The sequence below is a fragment of the Stegodyphus dumicola genome, chromosome 4 (genome assembly GCF_044657685.1).
Source record: "Stegodyphus dumicola isolate Sdum_Otavi_A_Nest chromosome 4, ASM4465768v1".
Classification (NCBI taxonomy): Eukaryota; Metazoa; Arthropoda; class Arachnida; order Araneae; family Eresidae; genus Stegodyphus; species Stegodyphus dumicola.
Window position 1 is genome coordinate 131,952,023 of NC_140771.1, and position 23,780 is coordinate 131,975,802.

Here is a 23,780-nt window from a genome sequence, read left to right on the forward strand (position 1 = left end):
GCGCGAGCTGCGCACGCTTTATTCACGTATGGATACATTGCGCGGTCTGCACCCAGAACGAAAATCACGAAAACGCACATGCACCCAGCCTGCTGGCCGGGATTTGAAAGTTGAAAAGAACTACCAGTGTCCAGCGCTTTTGCGCGGGCTGCGCCCGCTTTATTAAAGTATGCATCCAGAATATACTGTATACACGAAATGCAGAAAATAACGAAAACACCCATAGAGACATCCCGTTGGCCTTTATTCGAAAGTTGGTCCGGACTGCCAGTGTCCAGCGATTTTACCCTCTTTATTCGCGTATGCATCCAAAAGGTACTGCATACACAATACACATGCGTAAAATCACGATAGTACCCATGCAGCCAGCCCGTTCGTCGTTATTCGAAAATTGGACCGAACTACCAGTGTTCAGGGGTTTTGCGCTGGCTGCGCCCGCTTTGTTCACGTATGCATTCGCAATTTCTAGACAGTACGCTGGGATTCGAAGGTTGGACCGAACTACCGTATTCAGCGATTTTACCCGGGTTGCGCCCGCTTTATTCACGTATGAATCCACAAGATACTGCCAACACGTTACACATGCGGAAAAACACGAAAACACGCATGCAGTCATCCAGGTTGCCGGGATTCGAATGTTGGACCGAACTACCAGGTTTCAGCGGTTTTGCGCGGTCTGCGTCCGCTTTATTCACGTCTGCATGCAGAAGATACTGCATACGCATTTGACATGCAGAAAATAAAGAAAACACCCATGCAGCCAGCCCGTTTACCAGTATTCGAATGTTCGACCAAACTATCAGTGTTATGCGGCTTTGCGCGGGCTGCGCCCGCTTTATTCACATATGTATCCAGAAGATACTCCATACAGTATACACATACGTAAAATCACGAAAACACCCATGGATCCTGCCTGTTCGCCGGTATTCGAAAGTTGGACCGAACTACCACTGTTCAGCGGTTTTGCTCGGGATGCACCCGCTTTATTCACGTATCCATGCAGAAGATACTGCATACGCGTTACACAACAGAAAATAAAGAAAACGCCCATGCGGGCAGCTTGTTTTTCGGGATTCCAAAGTTTGACCGAACGACCAGTGTTCAGTGACTTTACCGCTCAGCCGTTAATGGGCCGTTGTAGAAAGCGTAATCGAGACACTATTCGCGGTCATTATTCAAACATTAGATTCGATATTAAAATCCCTGACTGAAATTTTGATAAACTTCGACATAATCAGACGCAAAATTGTATCAATATATATATCAATGCAATTAATACTTCATAATTATTTATAATAAGAAAAGTTTCCATATACCATCTCCAAGAAACACATATTCAATTTAAAACCCTGAACGAAAAAAAATGTTTAGTCAAAATTAAAATAAGTATTTTAAATAGTAATTTCAACTTCTTGTTTAAATATCTGCATAAAAAATTTTTAATCTAAAAAAAAAAAAAAATCAAAAGTAAATTTAAATATTGAAAAAAAAATAGTAGCCATTGTCATTGACAGCAGTTTAAACCACTTATCAATGGGATAAACCAATCTACAATCAATTAACAACAACTAAATGAAGAGAGTGTTTATATTTTATCACTCACAAAATTGAAAATGTGTAAAATGTGAATGCAATTTTTAAAGGAACATTAACAGAAACATACAACACGAATGAATAGATCTTAAAAAAAAAAATAAGAAGCAAAACATTAAATAAATCGCAAAAATCTAAATGTTGATACTTGTTTCAAGTCGGTAAGTTAATTAGAAGCAAAGATATTAATTTTTAAATAATTCTCCACGTGGTAATCCGTGAACTTTGACCTTTCCGCCAACACATTGCTTAAGCGGATGCAAGCTGTTTCTCCCCCCCTTCGCTTTCGAAAAAGCAATTTTATCTCATCTAATTCCGAGACTGTTGCCACTCCGAAAAATGAAATAGCGTTTTCGCTCTTTTTAATTAATAACTCCGCCGATTATTGTCGTACGAAGATGAGACCGGTATCGACGGATTCGTTGATTTTTTTGGCATCCGGTGATATGCGTTTCCAATTCGAACTCGGCGCCGTTCCCAAGTTATTCGAGAAAAACGAATTTGGCACTCAGTCAAATCCCTAAAACAGGGGAAACCCGTGAAAGAAAGTACAAAACGTAGGGAAACGTAGGGGAAAAAGCAGTTTTTAATTAATATCTCGCTAATTAAAGTCGCACGAAGATGCCGATGGTCAATATGGCGAGCCACGGGAATTCTGAATCCAACGGTACCTTCCCCTAAGCTCTGCACCCAGCCGTTCCGGAGAAGATGATGTTACAAACACACAAACACACAGACAGACGCGCACAGATTTTAATAGTATAGACAAGCGGGCAAGCCCGCCAGCTGAGCGGGCTGAAGCCCATTACTTCAGGGGATGGATGCCTTCGTGGTATTCGAAAGTTGGACCTAACTACCAGTGTACAGCGATTTTACATTTGCTGCGCCCGCTTTGTTAACGTATGCATGCAGAAGATACTGCATGCGGAAAACCACGAAAACACACATGCAGCCAGCCCGCTCGCCGGGATTAGAAAGTTGGACCGAACTACCAGTGTTCAGCGATTTTACCGCTCAGCTGCTTGTACGAAGTGTAATCGCGAAAATTTTCGGGTGTGATATTCCAACAGTATACTCGTTGTTACAATTCCTTTATTTAAATTCTTTTTGGTAAACTCCAACTGCTGTCTATATATTTTATACTTAACATCTCTTTTGTAATTATGTTTCATAACAGTAAATATATACTGGCATTTAAATGCCTTTAAAATAGTAGAAAACATTTAAAAGCATTATGTTACAATTTTTTCATGCTCGGTAGTAATACTTTTAACTGCGAGCAAACCTTTGATCTTAGTCGTAACTGTAACTGCTTTCGGCGGCGTTTGTTTACATTTTTCAAGCGTGGGTTTTCGAGCTAATCAGTTTTCGTCAGTTATCTTTGTTTACCTTCTAAAAATGTTCTTCGAAGGGTCTTCTAAGACTCTTGATAATATTTTAGTCGTGAATTTGTTCTATTTTGATTATACTGGTAAATTTTTTTTTTTACTTATGCTATCATAATGCATACTATTAGCAAGTAGTATCATAAACCCAAAGCATCAGCGGTTCTAAAATAAAACTCGTGCATGTGTGAAGAATATTCATGGCAGATGGTCATTTGTAGATGCTGTTACCGCAGAAAAAATTGCTGACACTTAAAATTTAGCGGATATGACAAATGATAAAAGTCCAGCGTGAAAATCAATTGTGAATACAACTGCGAGTGTAAAGGCAGCTGAGTTGAAAACAACTTTTCAATCTACATCAAATTCTAATCAAAATTTGATTGAAAAGTGTTCCTATATTTTAATGAACAGCGAAATGTTTGTTGCATAATGCTACAACAGTTCTTCAGATGTAATATGAAAGGGAATGTTTGGCTATTGAACTCGTTTGCAAATTGTGTAAGAAGGTGTTAATTTTAAAAAATCAAAAATTGTAAAACCAAAACTTGCAGATTATAAAATTGCTGGTAAATAACAGAATGTTAAATAATAATATGTGCAATGCTATGGAAATTCTAAGAACAGATAACAATTATCAAAATATTTTGAATAATTAGGCAACGACCAAAGGAAGTGTCATTTTTACTTCCGTGTGTAATGTAGTGGTGTAGCGTATTCAGCTACGGCAAAGCACTCGAGTGCAATCTGCCTAAGGGGAGGGATGCCTTCTTGTCTGCTTTTTAAAGGAAAGTGGCATGGGGAAAATAACAAAAACACCCATGCAGCCACACCATTCACTAGGATTCGAATGTTGGGTGTTTGTAAAAGACGCAACTTTGTGGAACAAACTCATTTGCTCATTGCAGTCCTATCCCTCGAGTATATCAAATATCATGTGAATCATGCCCATGTCTTGCATCTGCTGCACACCTTGTTCCATCATTGTGTGGATATAGCTCATATTGTGTCAATAGTGTTGTATGTGTCCAATATCCCCTGTATATACATTTGAAAATATATATGTACATACATATAAACCAAATTAGTTAGTCGCCTGTTTTTATCGCATTCAAAATAAATAAATAACAGAAAATAATTTTTAAAATCTACCGAGTAAGTATTGCAGATGGGTGGGCTGCACCCACTCAATTCTTTGCTGGTGTCTAAAATAGTTTCTGTGTGAAATTTGTGGAAATATTTTGTATTTAAATCAAAAACAGAAAAATAATTTTAAATCTATGATTAAAATTGTTTTTCTCACTTTCATTATTATTAACACGAAACCGAAGGGACTGAAGAATTTTTTCGTGTTAAAGGATATTGAAAAAAAAAAAAAAAAAAAAAAAAAAACATATTTTCAACAAAATTAAGTTTATTAGAGTACATTTTATTTGCACAGATATGCATATAGGCATGTATTTAATAAAAAATCAATGAAACAAAATCATCCACAAGAACTGCATTATTCATTTCGTTTTCTTTGTCGGAATCTGCATCAATGATATTTTTTTAGCTTTGAACAAACTCCAAAATATCCTTGTCTCCAATTATTTGGGGCTGTACACACATTATCATCAACTACTGCAACTGTTGTTCTTTGGATAACACAGTAGGGCAGCACACAGAAACTTTTCCAAACGTTTCATAAAATGTCAGTCGTGTGAACCCGTAAAATATTTTACTGTACCTATGTCTATAAAAGACACAACTTTGGGAAAGACATTACAGGCCTATCCCTTGAGTATATTAAATATCATGCAAAACAAAATATTTTATATGAATGAAATCAGTTATTGCGTCAATAGTTCAAAGAAAAACAGAAAATAATTTTTAAAATCTACCGAGTAAGTACGCCAGATGGGCGAGCTACAATCCGTATTTATCTGAAAAGAAATAATAATAATAATAATAATTTCTTAGTTATAAGTTTATATTAAACACAAAAACTTGAACAGAAAAAAAAAAATGTAAACAGAAAAAATTGGTGGGCTTTTGACGGCATAAAGTGCCTGACACCTGGGGTCTCCTCTGCAACCTCATCGACCAGGGGGTTATTTTTTCTCCCAGGTATCAGCCCCTTCCCTGGTCTGCTGTTACAGAATCATAGACAAAATTGCATCACTATATATAAATATGTATATATATATATATATATATATACATATTGATGCAATTGTATATACATATATACACACACGCACAATTAAGATATATATATATTTGTATGTGTTTACAAAAATGCAAGCAATGAATAAGAAAAATTATTTACAAAAATTTACATGTTCTATGTACACCTGAAAAGAAAAACATTTCAATTTGAATAAAATCATTTCTATATACACCTGAAAAAAAGTATTTACAAGTTCTATGTACATCTGAAAAGAAATGTGTAAAAACATTTTAATTTGAATCAAATCATTTCTATATACACCTGAAAAAGAAATATTTTTATGTGATTGAAATCAGTTCCATAAATACCTAAAAAAGAAAAATACATAAAATGTTTTAAAATTAATGAACGCAATTGTATGTAGACCTGAAAAGGAAAATTTATAAAAAATATTTACAACATTGAAAAAATAATACAGCTTCCGGTTGCCTAACTACTACAAATTCCACTTTGTAACAACAGACATAAAAGCCGACTAATGCATAATTCTCAAACTGTTTCAGCTTCATCTTGACTTGCTTCAATTTATCCCAGTCATCCAAAAACCTCAAATCTTTTTCATTTTTGCTTTGGCTTGATTAACTTTTGTGTTGCAAAAATCTCACTGTTTCAATGTCTCGAGTAACTTTTTACTGCAGAACCTCCCTGTAAACAATATTTCTTGTGAATACTTTAGAACATGCGGGCATCAAACGGCCTTGCTTCTTGGTGTCTTTCACTAAAACACGAACATTCCTCATAGACGAACATCTTGAAAAAGCTACGTAAAGCATTTCATGACTGAAAACTGGTTGCGGTAAATAAATCCCAACTTTCTTAAGTGTCTGTCCCTGTGACTTATTAATAGTCATACAAAATGCAAGCCTGATGGGAAACTGTCTTCGCTTGACCTGAAAGGGGAGGTTTGAATCTGATGGTGAAAGTTCAACACGTGGAATGAAAACTCTCGATCCAGCATTCTGTCCAGAGATGACTTCACAATCTAAAACGTTTGGCATAATTCTCTTCACAATGAGCCTTGCTCCGTTGCAGAGTCCAACCGATGGATGTAGATTTCGTAGAAGCATAACTATAACTCCAACTTTCAAATTCAGACGATGAGGTGGCATTCCAGAAGGCGTCAGGCTGTGGATGAAATCCAGCTGATACGTTTCTTGTTCTTCTTCGTCATCGCAAATAACCGAGTCTGCACTGTAGTGCGTGAAAACTTGACCTGGAAACGTGGAAAGAATTTCTTCATTAAGCTTCAGAGCTTCCTCGTTCTTTGGACATAAAATCGCTTTACTGGCCAAGTCTTGTAAGTCGAATTCATTACCGCAGCCAAACATTTCTTCTACTATCGATCTGTTGACCACACACAAAGATGGAATTTCGATAATGTCTTCGTCCAAGCCACTGTCATTTTTAAGACGACCGTCTCCCAACTGCAGAAGCCATTCTGAAAATTCTTGTTCTTTCGGATTCAATCGCATATTGGTGGAAAGCGTGCATTGTTTGAAATGTGGCCACAAAAAGGAGTTCCTGAGGCAGCTCTCGATCGCAGAAGTTCGGTTTCCATGTGCGACAACAGGTAATGTTTGTCTCCAGTCACCTCCTAAAACTAAGGTTTTACCGCCAAAAGGAACATCCAGTCCGGTCAAGTCTCTCAGCAATCTGTCGACAGCTTCCAAAGCGTAATGAAGCGTCATGGTGCATTCATCCCATATGAAAAGTTTCGCAGTCTTCAAGTACCTTCCTTCAGCGCTATCTTGTCTCACACGGCACGAAGAATTTTCCAGAAGTGGAACGGGCAACTTGAAAGTAGAGTGTACAGTTCTTCCGTTCTTCTGCTGTGCTGTTGACCGTACAGGCATTGCTGCTGTACGGTCAACAGCACAGCAGCAATGCCTGTCCACGCAACGGGAATGGCAACGTGGCCCATTCCTCGAACAGCATGAAGGATCGTCCTAAAAAGGAAAGTTTTTCCAGCTCCGGCAAACGCATTAACACAAAATGTCTTCGGTGTGTTAGGATTCTCATCTCGTACAGCTTCCAAAACCAAGTCGTAAACTAATTTCTGTTCAGGATTCAACATCCCGTTCAACACTTCGGCTTGTTTGTTTTCATACTGGACATCGAACTGCGGGACTTCGAGAGAAACAGCATCAGTCAATGTTGGTTGCGGGAGACCAAGAGAACATAGCGAAACATTGTGCACTTCTAACTGGTCTTCTATACTTCTCAGTGCAAGGCTGAAACTGTCTTCTAAGGAGTAAGATCTCGCAAAATCTTCAGAAAGGGACTCTTTGAATTCATTCCACAAAGCGACGGGTTCCGCAGGGTTGCAGAAAACACAGATGAAGCAAAAAAGCTGTCTTAGCTGCGGTGGCATTTGAAAAGCTGATGCTTCTGCCAGAGTATTTTTCCATTCTTCGTCGTCTTGCAGCAGATGCCTTGCACGGGAGGCTTCCTTGAACGTTGAATACTCGACACCTTCGTAAGTTCTTAAGTCGGCAAAACTCTTCGCTCCTTTAACGTGACACAGCAGCAACCTCAGATGGAAACGCTCAACATCTTTCGGGCTAACAGAATACATTCTTGAAATGATGTAATCTCCAAGTCTAACTCGTGTCTGCCAGGCATGATTCCTCCAGGTGAAATGTTTAGGAATTTCGGCATACAGGTAACCATTCGCTTCGGGAACTGTCCTGTTCAGTTCAAACCATCCGGTGAGCATGGTATTTTTCTCGGCAGCTCTCTGGAAAGCATTCCTTTCTTCGGATTCGGCAAAATAGACGGGCTGCAGGTTTTCCAAATGAACCGGTAGTCGTATGATGGAGTGCGACTTAGAATGCATTCTTTTTTCAAACAGCCTCCACGCTGCTTCAGGGGCAGACACGTATCTTGCATATAAGAAGCATTTGATCTCGTCCCACATTAAAGTTCTATCTCCAGATTCTTACAGAACAACTTTAGCTGCATCATGACCCTTGTACACGTATTTGAACAAATACTTCACCGATTTTATGGAGCTGCATACTTCAACGTTTATGTGGGCGTTGTACTTTTTCGATAAATACGGATTGTAAGGAACGACCCATCTGTTATCGATGGCATGAGCCTTGATCACGATAAAGTTTCCATCGTCCCTTCTTCTGTAGAGTGGGTAGCCATTCACGTTCTCTTTAGTTTCTGCCTGAAACGGTTTCGGAAATCCTTTCGAACATACACCATCACTCATGCAGGGAGTATTTCTATTCAGTTCACCGGAGGGGCCGTGAATCATCGATGACTTCACAATGTTGTGTAGCTCCGGATGTCGAGTAGCATCTGGAAGTTCAGCACACACCAGCGAGTCGATGCACTCTGCATCTTTTATTTTGTCTTCTTCCGCTAAAAACAACAAAAGGTGTATATGAGGCAATCCTCTCTTCTGAAATTCGATGACGTGTATATCTGCAATGGTCGCACCTAAGATGTGATTCTTTGTCAAATCTTGCATCAAAGCCGTTTTCTTCAGGTCAAATACCCTCGAAACGATGTCCGGGCGATCGTGAGCCTTCTGTCCTGGGAATAAGTTTTCTGTTATTTCCGGCCATTTAGGGTTGCACGTGAAAGTCAAAAACAGATCCGGTTTACCAAAGTCGCGCACAATGGCCATCGAGTCCTGATAGTTTTGCTGCATGCAGCGAGGGCTTCCTATAAACGTTGACGGAAGTATAACCGGTATTCCAGGGCGGACGCCCGTCTCTTAACCAACTCTGTAAATGTGATCGGCAAGACCCATGTAAGTTTCCACTCTCAGATTCGTCTGATGGCTCCGGAGGTACGCAATCCTGTTGCCTTCAACTTTTACGTATGCATCCACGAGATACTGCTGAAACAATTTCCGGCCATACAAAATCGGGTTGTAGCAATCTCGTCGTACGGACACCCTGTGACTGTAAAACTGTAACTCTGTGTATTGCTGTCCGACTCTGAATCCTTGCTCGCCGTGAGGAAAGAAAAGTACGTACGTCATGGGTTCCAAGTTGGGATTTAAGGTACTGATGTTGATGAGACCGCCACCTCTCGGATGGATCACGATGTCTCGGTTCGATGGAGGAGCGCCGTCCGTACTCTTGAAGACGACTGCAACTTCATTTTCTTTCGGAGCATTGTAACGTCCCCTGTGCTCGCCTGCAGCAACACTTTCACCCTTGATGTACATGCGGATATCCGCAGCAGTTTCGGCACCTTGCTCTCGTACAGTTTCTTCTTCGAATTCCTTCAGCATCTTGTAGGCTTCCGCATATGGATTAACTATATCCATATGCGGATATGGACACAGTTCCTTAAAACTGTGTCCAACTGTCTCAGGAGTTCGGCGTTCAGGGCAACATTTCCAAATATGTTCATTCTCTGCCTGAGGGCTTGATCCGAATTTAAATTTTACAGCTGAGCATACTGTTCTTGACCGGGATGAGGCGGATGAAGGTGGCTCGTTCGATGATATATGGCACCGTGAATCCTGAAGCAGTAGGGACCCGAACCCGAAGGCATTTCTATATTGGCAACCAATGAAGCAAAACTGAGCAGGCAGTTGTAAGTACGTATGTTGGCAAAAAACTCTTCAGAAAACGGGTGGTTCCCATTCATTAAATTGTGCCATTCTTCTGGATATCTTCTTTCAGCTTCGACAATTTTCCCATTGTTACAGCAGTGCATGTATCTTCCTCTTGCATTCCTTTCTCCCGTAAAGAACAATCCGTTGCAGAGATCGCAGGAAGCTTCCATTGAACCGGCGCTGTGTTGCTCAACATAAACTTCGAGTCCACATCTTCCTGCATTGTGAAGAGTGCTGCGTGAACGTTGTGCTGCATTCATGCGTAGCCTGTCTTCTCGTACGGACATTGTTTCTTCGGATAGGACTTGTCTGTGGCGTGCAGCGTCTCGCGTTCTTCGTGTAGCAGCGTCCTCTTCCGACTCTTCCGCTCGAACTTGACGATGACGATGAGAGTCCAGTCTGTGCCTCCTACTGGTTTCTTCTTCACTTTCTTGAGCACGCAAATTTTCTTGACATTGGGATTGCCTGCTGAGTCTCCTAATGGTTTCTTGTTCCGTTTCTGCAGCACGTAAATTTTCTTGATGTTGAGCTTTCCTGCCGAGTCTCGTAGCGGTTTCTTCTTCCGTTTCTTGAGCGCGTAGGTTTGCTTGCCGACGCGCTTGCGTGCTCAGTCTCGCAGCAGTTTCTTCTTCATTTTATGCAGCTCGCCGTAAACTCTGTGCTTCAGCTCTTCGTCTTCTTGATGCATCTCTTGTAATGCCTCTTTTCCGTTTCGGCATTTCAGTACGTTAAAAAAAGCACTACTAAAATATTAACTCGACTCAAAAAATTGACTACGCAGATGAAAGAAAAAAATTGCTCATTAAACCAATACTGCTGGAAAAAAAATTAATGCATTCTATATGTATACAACACAAATTTTAAAATAATCCTAGACTAAATGAAAAATTTTCCACTTAAGAGCAAATTAATTTTAAAAAATCAAAAATGTAAAACAAAAACTTCCCTGTTAAAAAATTGCTGGCAAATAAGAAATAATATGGGTAATATTATGAAAAATTCCAAGCACAGATAAAAATTATGAAAATATTTCTAATAATTAGGTCAATCTGAGAACAATGCACATAAACAGAAAATGAAAACCTAAACACAAAATAAATAAAAGGTATAAATACAAATATAAATTAGGAACTTCTGAAATCAATTCTGAAATTCAAATAACAAACCTAACAAAATAACAAATCTAATAAAATATAGAACATTCGATCGCCTTAAAACGATAATTGTTATCGCACACAGGAAAATGTCAAAAATATAAAATGTAAATGCAATTTATCGAGCAACAATAACAGAAATATAAAACACGAATGAATAGATCTTTAAAAAAATACAAAATAATACATTAAATATATAAAAAGAGTCACCAAGTTAATGTTCCGAAGAATTCTCAAGTTCTAAACTAACAGGAGCATATAAAAGTCTAAAATACTACTTTAAATTACTAAAACTACAAATATAAATGCAAAAAACAATCAAATATCCTGTAAAAAGAAATAAAGATTAAGTGCAATGAGTAATAATAAGAATATTTACGAAATTTGAAATGCTGGAAAAAATTGCGACGGTCTCCTTCCAAATCCAAAATTCGTAAATAAATTTTTTGTTGCCAAACCAGGAAACTAAACTTTTGATTCTATTTGATCTGTTGCCAGACCGGGAAACAAAACTTTTTATTTTATCTATGACGTCATTTACTCGACTTATCAAGGGCATAAACCAATCTACATTCAACTAACGACAACTAAATGAAGAGAATGTTTCTATTTTTAGTTTTATTTTAGCTTTTCAGTTTATTCCTTTAAGTTATTTTAATTTTTTATTCTTAGTTTGTTAGTGGCGAACGGCCTTGGCGTTCCCATAGCATTTTTATCTCCGACGACTGCCGAGACTGTTGCCACTCGGAAGACTGAGTGCCGAAATTATTGTTTTCGCAGTTTTTAATTAATAACTCCGCGGATTATTGTCGTACGAAGATGGGACCGGTATCGATGGATTTGTTGATTTTTTTCGAATCCGGAGATATGCGTTTCGAATTCCAACTCGGCGCCGTTCCCAAGTTATTCGAGAAAAACGAATTTGGCACTCGGCCAAATCCCTAAAACAGGGAAAACGGGTGAAAGAAAGTGCAAAACGTAGGGAAACGTAGGGGAAAAAGCAGTTTTTAATTAATATCTCAGCTAATTAAAGTCGCACGAAGATGCCGATGGTCAATATGGCGAGCCACGGGAATTCTGAATCCAACGGTACCTTCCGCTAAGCTCTACACCCAGCCGTTCTTGAGAAGATGATGTTACAAACACACAAACACACAGACAGACGCGCACAGATTTTAATAGTATAGACTAGCGGGCAAGCCCGCCAGCTGAGAGGGCTGAAGCCCGCTAACTCTGGGGCTGGATGCCTTTGTGGTATTCGAAAGATGGGCCGAACTACCAGCGTTTAACTGTTTTCCGATGCCTACGCCCGCTTTATTCACGTATTCTTCCAGAAGACAATGCATACACGATACACATGCAGAAAATCACGAAAACACCCATGCAGCCAGCGCGCTTGCCGGGATTCGAATGTTGGACCGAACTACCAGCGTTAAACGGTTTGCGCGAGCTGCGCACGCTTTATTCACGTATGGATACATTGCGCGGTCTGCACCCAGAACGAAAATCACGAAAACGCACATGCACCCAGCCTGCTGGCCGGGATTTGAAAGTTGAAAAGAACTACCAGTGTCCACCGCTTTTGGGCGGGCTGCGCCCGCTTTATTAAAGTATGCATCCAGAATATACTGTATACACGAAATGCAGAAAATAACGAAAACACCCATAGAGACAGCCCGTTGGCCTTTATTTGAAAGTTGGTCCGGACTGCCAGTGTCCAGCGATTTTACCCTCTTTATTCGCGTATGCATCCAAAAGATACTGCATACACAATACACATGCTTAAAATCACGATAGTACCCATGCAGCCAGCCCGTTCGTCGTTATTCGAAAATTGGACCGAACTACCAGTGTTCAGGGGTTTTGCGCTGGCTGCGCCCGCTTTGTTCACGTATGCATTCGCAATTTCTAGACAGTACGCCGGGATTCGAAGGTTGGACCGAACTACCGTATTCAGCGATTTTACCCGGGTTGCGCCCGCTTTATTCACGTATGAATCCACAAGATACTGCCAACACGTTACACATGCGGAAAAACACGAAAACACGCATGCAGTCATCCAGGTTGCCGGGATTCGAATGTTGGACCGAACTACCAGGTTTCAGCGGTTTTGCGCGGTCTGCGTCCGCTTTATTCACGTCTGCATGCAGAAGATACTGCATACGCATTTGACATGCAGAAAATAAAGAAAACACCCATGCAGCCAGCCCGTTTGCCAGTATTCGAAAGTTCGACCAAACTATCAGTGTTATGCGGCTTTGCGCGGGCTGCGCCCGCTTTATTCACATATGTATCCAGAAGATACTCCATACAGTATACACATACGTAAAATCACGAAAACACCCATGGATCCTGCCTGTTCGCCGGTATTCGAAAGTTGGACCGAACTACCACTGTTCAGCGGTTTTGCTCGGGATGCACCCGCTTTATTCACGTATCCATGCAGAAGATACTGCATACGCGTTACACAACAGAAAATAAAGAAAACGCCCATGCGGGCAGCTTGTTTTTCGGGATTCCAAAGTTTGACCGAACGACCAGTGTTCAGTGACTTTACCGCTCAGCCGTTAATGGGCCGTTGTAGAAAGCGTAATCGAGACACTATTCGCGGTCATTATTCAAACATTAGATTCGATATTAAAATCCCTGACTGAAATTTTGATAAACTTCGACATAATCAGACGCAAAATTGTATCAATATATATATCAATGCAATTAATACTTCATAATTATTTATAATAAGAAAAGTTTCCATATACCATCTCCAAGAAACACATATTCAATTTAAAACCCTGAACGAAAAAAAATGTTTAGTCAAAATTAAAATAAGTATTTTAAATAGTAATTTCAACTTCTTGTTTAAATATCTGCATAAAAAATTTTTAATCTAAAAAAAAAAAAAATCAAAAGTAAATTTAAATATTGAAAAAAAAATAGTAGCCATTGTCATTGACAGCAGTTTAAACCACTTATCAATGGGATAAACCAATCTACAATCAATTAACAACAACTAAATGAAGAGAGTGTTTATATTTTATCACTCACAAAATTGAAAATGTGTAAAATGTGAATGCAATTTTTAAAGGAACATTAACAGAAACATACAACACGAATGAATAGATCTTAAAAAAAAAAATAAGAAGCAAAACATTAAATAAATCGCAAAAATCTAAATGTTGATACTTGTTTCAAGTCGGTAAGTTAATTAGAAGCAAAGATATTAATTTTTAAATAATTCTCCACGTGGTAATCCGTGAACTTTGACCTTTCCGCCAACACATTGCTTAAGCGGATGCAAGCTGTTTCTCCCCCCCCCTTCGCTTTCGAAAAAGCAATTTTATCTCATCTAATTCCGAGACTGTTGCCACTCCGAAAAATGAAATAGCGTTTTCGCTCTTTTTAATTAATAACTCCGCCGATTATTGTCGTACGAAGATGAGACCGGTATCGACGGATTCGTTGATTTTTTTGGCATCCGGTGATATGCGTTTCCAATTCGAACTCGGCGCCGTTCCCAAGTTATTCGAGAAAAACGAATTTGGCACTCAGCCAAATCCCTAAAACAGGGGAAACCCGTGAAAGAAAGTACAAAACGTAGGGAAACGTAGGGGAAAAAGCAGTTTTTAATTAATATCTCGGCTAATTAAAGTCGCACGAAGATGCCGATGGTCAATATGGCGAGCCACGGGAATTCTGAATCCAACGGTACCTTCCGCTAAGGTCTGCACCCAGCCGTTCCGGAGAAGATGATGTTACAAACACACAAACACACAGACAGACGCGCACAGATTTTAATAGTATAGACTAGCGGGCTGAAGCCCGCTATATATTGCTCGTGTGTAAAAGAGTTCCCGTGTTAAATTTCCCCGGTATACGAAAGTTGGACCGAAATACCAGTGTTCACCGGTTTTACCCGGGCTGCGCCCGCTTAATTCACGTATGTATTGAGAAGATACTGCATACACGTTACACATGCGTAAAATCACGAAAACAACTTGCACCGAGCCCGCTTGCCGAAAGTTGGAACGAACTACCAGTGTCTAGCGGTTTTGGGCGGGCTGCGCCCGCTTTATTAACCCTTTCACGGGTATTCGAAAGTTGGACTGAACTTTCAGTGTTCAGCAGTTTTGCGCGGGCTGCGCCCGCTTTATTCATATATGCATCCAGAAGATAATGCGTACACGATACACATGCGTAAAATGAGGAAAATACCCATGCAGACAGCCCTTTCACGGGTATTCGAAAGTTGGACTGAACTATCAGTGTTCAGCGGTTTTGCGCGGGCTGCGCCCGCTTTATTCGTATATGCATCCAGAAGATACTGCGTACACGATACACATGCGTAAAATCTCGAAAGTACACATGCAGCCAGCCCGCTCGTTGAAATTCGAAAGATGAATCTTACTACCAGGGTTCAGCGCGGACTGCGCCCGCTTTATTCGCGTATAAGTCCAGAAAATACTGCATACACGATAAACATACCTAAAATCACGAAAATACCCATGCAGCCAGCCCGATCGCCTTTATTCGAAAGCTGGACAGAACTACCAGTGTTTAGCGGTATGCGCGGGCTGCGCCCGCTTTATTTACGTATGCATTCACAATATACTGCATACACGTCACACATACTGAAAATTACGAAAACACTTATGGAGCCAACCCGTTTGCCGACATTCGAAATTTGGACTGAAGTACAAGTGTTCAGCGATTTTACTGCAAAGGCATTTTGCCAAGTGTAACCGCAAAACTTTTTGGGTATAATATTCAAACAGTAGATTCTTTATTAAATCTCCTTTTGATAAACTTCAACATAATCACACACAAAAGTGCATCAATATATATATTAATGTAATTAATCAACCATAATTATTTATATTAAGAAAACTTTCCATATAGCATGTTCAAGCAATAGAAATTCAATTTAAAAACCCTGAACGAAAAAATAATTAGTCAGAATTTAAATAAATAGTTTAAATAAATATTTATTTTTTTGCAATTAAAATTTCTTAATGAAAATTATATTTAATATTAGCTTTATGCGAACAGAAACATTTGTTACCAAAAGTACGACAGTATATATATTAATGAATTTATATATAATAACAAAAGCAGTGAATGATTACGTAGCTCAGTAACAGAAATGAGGACGCTGATTTAAGCTATTAGAAATATTAATTTGTATTATTCAAAGTTGCTTTTCTTATTCAGATCCAAAAATCACGAATTGTTCGAAAAATGCACAAAAAATACGTATCTCAACAACTATCAGTCCGATCGGCTCGAAATTTACAATCTTATAATTGCCAGATTTCGAAAAGAGGTTTGGTCTTTGTTCCAGACAGATTGGCAAATTAGAAGATTAATTAGCATAATGAATAAAAATCCTCCACTACTTTCATTTTATCCATGGCGAATGGCCTTGACGATTCCAAAAGTCCAGCGGAAACCATCTCCGCTTCAGCGACACACGTCGCTTTCGAGTCGAAGGCCGTCAACCAAGAGTTAGGAAGGGGAGAGAAGAGATATCTGAATCCAACGGTACCTTCCGCTAAGCTCTCCATAAAGCCGTTCTTGAGAAGATGAGGTTACAAACAAACAGACGCGCACACAAAGAAAGTGCAAAACGTAGGGAAACGTAGGGGAAAAAGCAGTTTTTAATTAATATCTCGGCTAATTAAAGTCGCACGAAGATGCCGATTGTCAATCCGGCGAGCCACGGGCATTCTGAATCCAACGGTACCTTCCGCTAAGCTCTACACCCAGCCGTTCTTGAGAAGATGATGTTACAAACACACAAACAGACAGAGGCACACATATTTTAATCGTATAGACTAGCGGGCAAGCCCGCCAGCTGAGCGGGCTGAAGCCCGCTTTTCATTGCTTAATCTTCATAATTTCCCATTGTAATTTTGCCGGTATTAGAAAGTTGGACCGAACTACCAGTGTTCAGCGGTTTTGCGCGGACATCTCCCGCTTTATACACGTATGCATCGAGAAGATACTGCATACACGTTACACATGCGGAAAATCACGAAAACACCCGTGCACCCAGCCGGCTGGCCGGGATTCGAAAGTTGGACCGAACTACCAGTGTTCAGCGACTTTACCGCTCAGCCGATAATGGGCCGTTGTACCAAATATAATCTGGAGCATCCAAAAGATACTGCATACACGTTACACATGCGGAAATTCATGAAAACATACATGGAGGCAGCCTGTTCGCCGGGATTCGAAAGTTGGATCGAAGTACCAGCGTTCAGCGGATTTGCGCGGGCTTCGCCCGCTCTCTTCTCGTATGCATCCAGAAGATACTGCATACACCATACACATGCGTAAAATCAGGAAAATACCCATGCAGACAGCCCTTTCACGGGTATTCGAAAGTTGGACTGAACTATCAGTGTTCAGCGGTTTTGCGCGGGCTGCGCCCGCTTTATTCATATATGCATCCAGAAGATACTGCGTACACGATACACATGCGTAAAATCACGAAAGTACACATGCAGCCAGCCCGCTCTTTGAAAATCGAAAGATGAACCTAACTACCAGGGTTCAGCGCGGACTGCGCCCGCTTTTTTCGCGTATAAGTCCAGAAAATACTGCATACACGATAAACATACCTAAAATCACGAAAATACCCATGCAGCCAGCCCGATCGCCTTTATTCGAAAGCTGGACCGAACTACCAGTGTTTAGCGGTATGCGCGGGCTGCGCCCGCTTTATTTACGTATGCATTCACAATATACTGCATACACGTTACACATACTGAAAATTACGAAAACACTTATGGAGCCAACCCGTTTGCCGACATTCGAAATTTGGACTGAAGTACCAGTGTTCAGCGATTTTACTGCAAAGGCTTTTTGCCAAGTGTAACCGCAAAACTTTTCGGGTATAATATTCATACAGTAGATTCTTTATTAAATCTCCTTTTGATAAACTTCAACATAACCACACACAAAAGTGCATCAATACATATATTAATGTAATTAATCAACCATAATTATTTATATTAAGAAAACTTTCCATATAGCATGTTCAAGCAATAGAAATTCAATTTAAAAACCCTGAACGAAAAAATAATTAGTCAGAATTTAAATAAATAGTTTAAATAAATATTCATTTTTTTGCAATTAAAATTTCTTAATGAAAATTATATTTAATATTAGCTTTATGCGAACAGAAACATTTGTTACCAAAAGTACGACAGTATATATATTAATGAATTTATATATAATAACAAAAGCAGTGAATGATTACGTAGCTCAGTAACAGAAATGAGGACGCTGATTTAAGCTATTAGAAATATTAATTTGTATTATTCAAAGTTGCTTTTCTTATTCAGATCCAAAAATCACGAATTGTTCGAAAAATGCACAAAAAATACGTATCTCAACAACTATCAGTCCGATCGGCTCGAAATTTACAATCTTATAATTGCCAGATTTCGAAAAGAGGTTTGGTCTTTGTTCCAGACAGATTGGCAAATTAGAAAATTAATTAGCATAATGAATAAAAATCCTCCACTACTTTAATTTTATCCATGGCGAATGGCCTTGACGATTCCAAAAGTCCAGCGGAAACCATCTCCGCTTCAGCGACACACGTCGCTTTTGAGTCGAAGGCCCTCAACCAAGAGTTAGGAAGGGGAGAGAAGGTAGTAGCGCTATTTTAATGAACCTTCTAATTAGGCTCCTAATTAGCAAAACAGTTTACAATGAACGCTAACCTTATTTGATCATCCGGGAAGTGCAAAATTCAAAATTTGAACGAAATCCGTTAATTCTTTGAAAAGTTACGTATTTTTGTGCATTTTTCCGACTCAGTTTTTGTAATTAAGAAAAATTCAGTAAAATTTTGTATCTCGGGAACTAATCATGCGATCGGCTCCAAATTTAGAAATTTACAACCGATGGATGGTCAGATGAAGGATGCTCTTGGTTCTAGATGGATTGGCAAATTAGATGATTAATTAGCATAATGAATAAAAAAGCGCCACTACGCTAATTTCACCCCTCGCGAATGGCCTTGACGATTTCAACAGTCGAGCGAATACCATCTCCCCCCTCCGACACCCGTCGCTTTCCGAGTCGAAGGCCGTCAACCAAGAGTTAGGAAGGGTTGATAGAGGTAGTAGCGCTTTTTTAATGAACCTGCTAATTAGGCTCCTAATTAGCAAAACAGTTTACAATCAACGCTAACGTTCATTTGAGCATCCAGGAAGTGCAAAATTCAAAATTTGAAAGAAATCGGTCGGTTAGATCTTGAGATACGTATTTTTGGTGCATTTTTCCGACTCATTTAGTTTAATTAAGAAAAATTCGTAATTTGGGAACCAATCATCCAATTTTCTTGAAATTTCGAAATTTTTAATTCTCGGATCTTCAAATGACGGATGCCGTTTCTCCCAAGTCGATCGGCCAATTAGAAGCGTAATTAGCGGCATGACCGAAAATGCTCCAGTACCTTAATTTCGCCCCTTGCCGCGGAGAAATATCCCTTTCATAGGGAAAAACCCAACAAAGAAAGCGAAAGAAACGCCAAAAACGTAGGGAAAAATGAGTTTTTAATTAATATCTCGGCTAATTAAAGTCGCACGAAGATGCCAATGGTCAATATGGCGAGATACGGGAATTCTGAATCCAACGGTACCTTCCACTAAGCTCTACACCAAGCCGTTCGTGAGAAGATGAGGTTACAAACAGACAGACGCGGACAGATTTTAATATATAGTAGAGTAGATTCGCCGGGATTCGAAAGTTGGTCCGAACTGAAAAAAAAGTCGGAAAGTTGGTCCGAAAAATGAAGTAACGTTTACGCAGTGTTCAGTGGTTTTGCTCGGGCTGCGGCCGCTTTATTAACGTATGCGTCCCCAATACCCTGCATACACGAGACAGATGTGGAAAAGCACGAAAACGCCCATGCAGGCAGTCCATGGGCCGGGATTCGAAAGTTGGACCGAACTACCAGTGTTCAGCGACTCAGCCGCTAATAGGCCGTTGTACGAAATATAATCACTAATATTTTAGGGTTTAATATTCCAAGAGTAGATTCGTTATGAAAATTCATTTTTTTATACTTTAACAGAATACGCACAAAATTAGAAAAATATTGTTTCACAAGAATATAGTTAAATTAAATTTTAAATAATTCTCTTGCGCCATTGCTGCAAGGAATGAAATTTGAGTTTAAGAAATATTCTCTATTCGTATAAAGCTAATATTCAATTAAATTTTAATTGTAAAAAAAATAATTATTAATTTTGCCGCGAAATAATTTACAATACCTTTTAAATTCAAAGGGGATATGTAAATTAAGTGGACGTATCTAAAGCCATCAAAAAAATATATTACTCGAAAAAAATAATTTATTATGCCAAAATTAATAATATATTTTAAAAATAATAGCCCTTTCAGATTTTTTAATTAATATCTCAGCTGATTAAAATTGTGCAACTTCAAGAACGTCATCATTTAAATATAATATAATATACAACTTTTACTCAATATCAATAAAAGAAATAACGTGGCAATAACATATCGTGGCATTTATACTAACTTGAAACGAAAAATGTTAATTTAAAATGCTGACATTAACGAAATATTTTCAACATACAGTGAGGTAACATGCAATCGCGTGCTTTATTTAACCTCAGAATATAACCTTGATTTTTATCTGCGGCGATTCAAGAAACTGTTGCAATAGGAAAAAAGAATTTGGCACTTAGCCAGAAATTAGCGTTTTCAGTTTTTAATTAATATCTCAGCTGATTAAAGTCGTACGAAGATGAGAATGGTATCGATGGATTCGCAGAATGTTTTCGAATCCGAAGATACCTGTCTCGAATTCCAACTCAGCGCCGTTCCAGAGATATTTAAGAAAAAAGAATTTGGCACGTGACCTTTTCGCCAACACAACATTAGAGCGGAAGCCAGCTGTTCCCCCCCCCCGTCTCTTTCGAGAAAGTATTTTTATCTCATCTAATTCCGAGACAGTTGCCACTCCGAAAAATGAAGTAACGTTTACGCAGATTTTAATTAATAACTCCGCCGCTTTTTGTCGTACGAAGATGGGACCGGTATCGATAGATTCGTTGATTTTTTTAGCATCCGAGGATGTGCGTTTCGAATTCGAACTCGGCGCCGTTCCGGAGATATTCGAGAAAAAACAATTTGGCACGCCGCCAAATCCCTAAATTAGGGAACATCAGTGAAAAAAGTGCAAAACGTAGGGAAATGTAGGGGAAAAATCAGTTTTTAATTAATATCTCAGCTAATTAAAGTAGCACGAAGATGCCGATGGTCAATATGGCGAGCCACGGGAATTCTGAATCCAACGGTACCTTCCGCTAAGCTCTACACCCAGCCGTTCCGGAGAAGATGATGTTACAAACACACAAACACACAGACAGACGCGCACAGATTTTAATAGTACTAGCGGGCAAGCCCGCCAGCTGAGCGGGCTGAAGCCCGCTATATATTGCTCGTGTGTAAAAGAGTTCTCGTTTTAAATTTCCCCGGTATACGAAAGTTGGACCGAAATACCAGTGTTCACCGGTTTTACCCGGGCTGCACCCGCTTAATTCACGTATGTATTGAGAAGATACTGCATACACGTTACACATGCGTAAAATCACGAAAACAACTTGCACCCAGCCCGCTTGCCGAAAGTTGGAACGAACTACCAGTGTCTAGCGGTTTTGGGCGGGTTGCGCCCGCTATATTAACCCTTTCACGTGTATTCGAAAGTTGGACTGAACTATCAGTGTTCAGCAGTTTTGCGCGGGCTGCGCCCGCTTTATTCATATATGCATCCAGAAGATACTGCGTACACGATACACATGCGTAAAATCAGGAAAATACCCATGCAGACAGCCCTTTCACGGGTATTCGAAAGTTGGACTGAACTATCAGTGTTCAGCGGTTTTGCGCGGGCTGCGCCCGCTTTATTCATATATGCATCCAGAAGATACTGCGTACACGATACACATGCGTAAAATCACGAAAGTACACATGCAGCCAGCCCGCTCGTTGAAATTCGAAAGATGAACCTAACTACCAGGGTTCCGCGCGGACTGCGCCCGCTTTACTCGCGTATAAGTCCAGAAAATACTGCATACACGATAAACATACCTAAAATCACGAAAATACCCATGCAGCCAGCCCGATCGCCTTTATTCGAAAGCTGGACAGAACTACCAGTGTTTAGCGGTATGCGCGGGCTGCGCCCGCTTTATTTACGTATGCATTCACAATATACTGCATACACGTCACACATACTGAAAATTACGAAAACACTTATGGAGCCAACCCGTTTGCCGGGATTCGAAATTTGGACTGAAGTACCAGTGTTCAGCGGTTTTACTGCAAAGGCTTTTTGCCAAGTGTAACCGCAAAACTTTTCGGGTATAATATTCAAACAGTAGATTCTTTATTAAATCTCCTTTTGATAAACTTCAACATAATCACACACAAAAGTGCATCAATATATATATTAATGTAATTAATCAACCATAATTATTTATATTAAGAAAACTTTCCATATAGCATGTTCAAGCAATAGAAATTCAATTTAAAAACCCGGAACGAAAAAATAATTAGTCAGAATTTAAATAAATAGTTTATTTATATTTATATTTATTTTTTTGCAATTAAAATTTCTTAATGAAAATTATATTTAATATTAGCTTTATGCGAACAGAAACATTTGTTACCAAAAATACGACAGTATATATATTAATGAATTTATATATAATAACAAAAGCAGTGAATGATTACGTAGCTCAGTAACAGAAATGAGCACGCTGATTTAAGCTATTAGAAATATTAATTTGTATTATTCAAAGTTGCTTTTCTTATTCAGATCCAAAAATCACGAATTGTTCGAAAAATGCACAAAAAATACGTATCTCAACAACTATCAGTCCGATCGGCTCGAAATTTACAATCTTATAATTGCCAGATTTCGAAAAGAGGTTTGGTCTTTGTTCCAGACAGATTGGCAAATTAGAAAATTAATTAGCATAATGAATAAAAATCCTCCACTACTTTAATTTTATCCATGGCGAATGGCCTTGACGATTCCAAAAGTCCAGCGGAAACCATCTCCGCTTCAGCGACACACGTCGCTTTTGAGTCGAAGGCCCTCAACCAAGAGTTAGGAAGGGGAGAGAAGGTAGTAGCGCTATTTTAATGAACCTTCTAATTAGGCTCCTAATTAGCAAAACAGTTTACAATGAACGCTAACCTTATTTGATCATCCGGGAAGTGCAAAATTCAAAATTTGAACGAAATCCGTTAATTCTTTGAAAAGTTACGTATTTTTGTGCATTTTTCCGACTCAGTTTTTGTAATTAAGAAAAATTCAGTAAAATTTTGTATCTCGGGAACTAATCATGCGATCGGCTCCAAATTTAGAAATTTACAACCGATGGATGGTCAGATGAAGGATGCTCTTGGTTCTAGATGGATTGGCAAATTAGATGATTAATTAGCATAATGAATAAAAAAGCGCCACTACGCTAATTTCAACCCCAGCGACGATTCCAACAGTCGAGCGGATACCATTTCCCCCCCGACACCCGTTGCTTTCCGAGTCGAAGGCCCTCAACCAAGAGTTAGGAAGGGGAGATAAAGGTAGTAGCGCTTTTTAATGAACCTGCTAATCAGGCTCCTAATTAGCAAAACAGTTTACAATGAACGCTAAGGTTTATTTGAGCATCCGGGAAGTGCAAAATTCAAAATTTGAACGAAATCTGTTAATTCTTTGAAAAGTTACGTATTTTTGTGCATTTTTCCGGCTCAATTTCTGTAATTAAGAAAAATTCAGAAACATTTTGTATGTCGGGAAC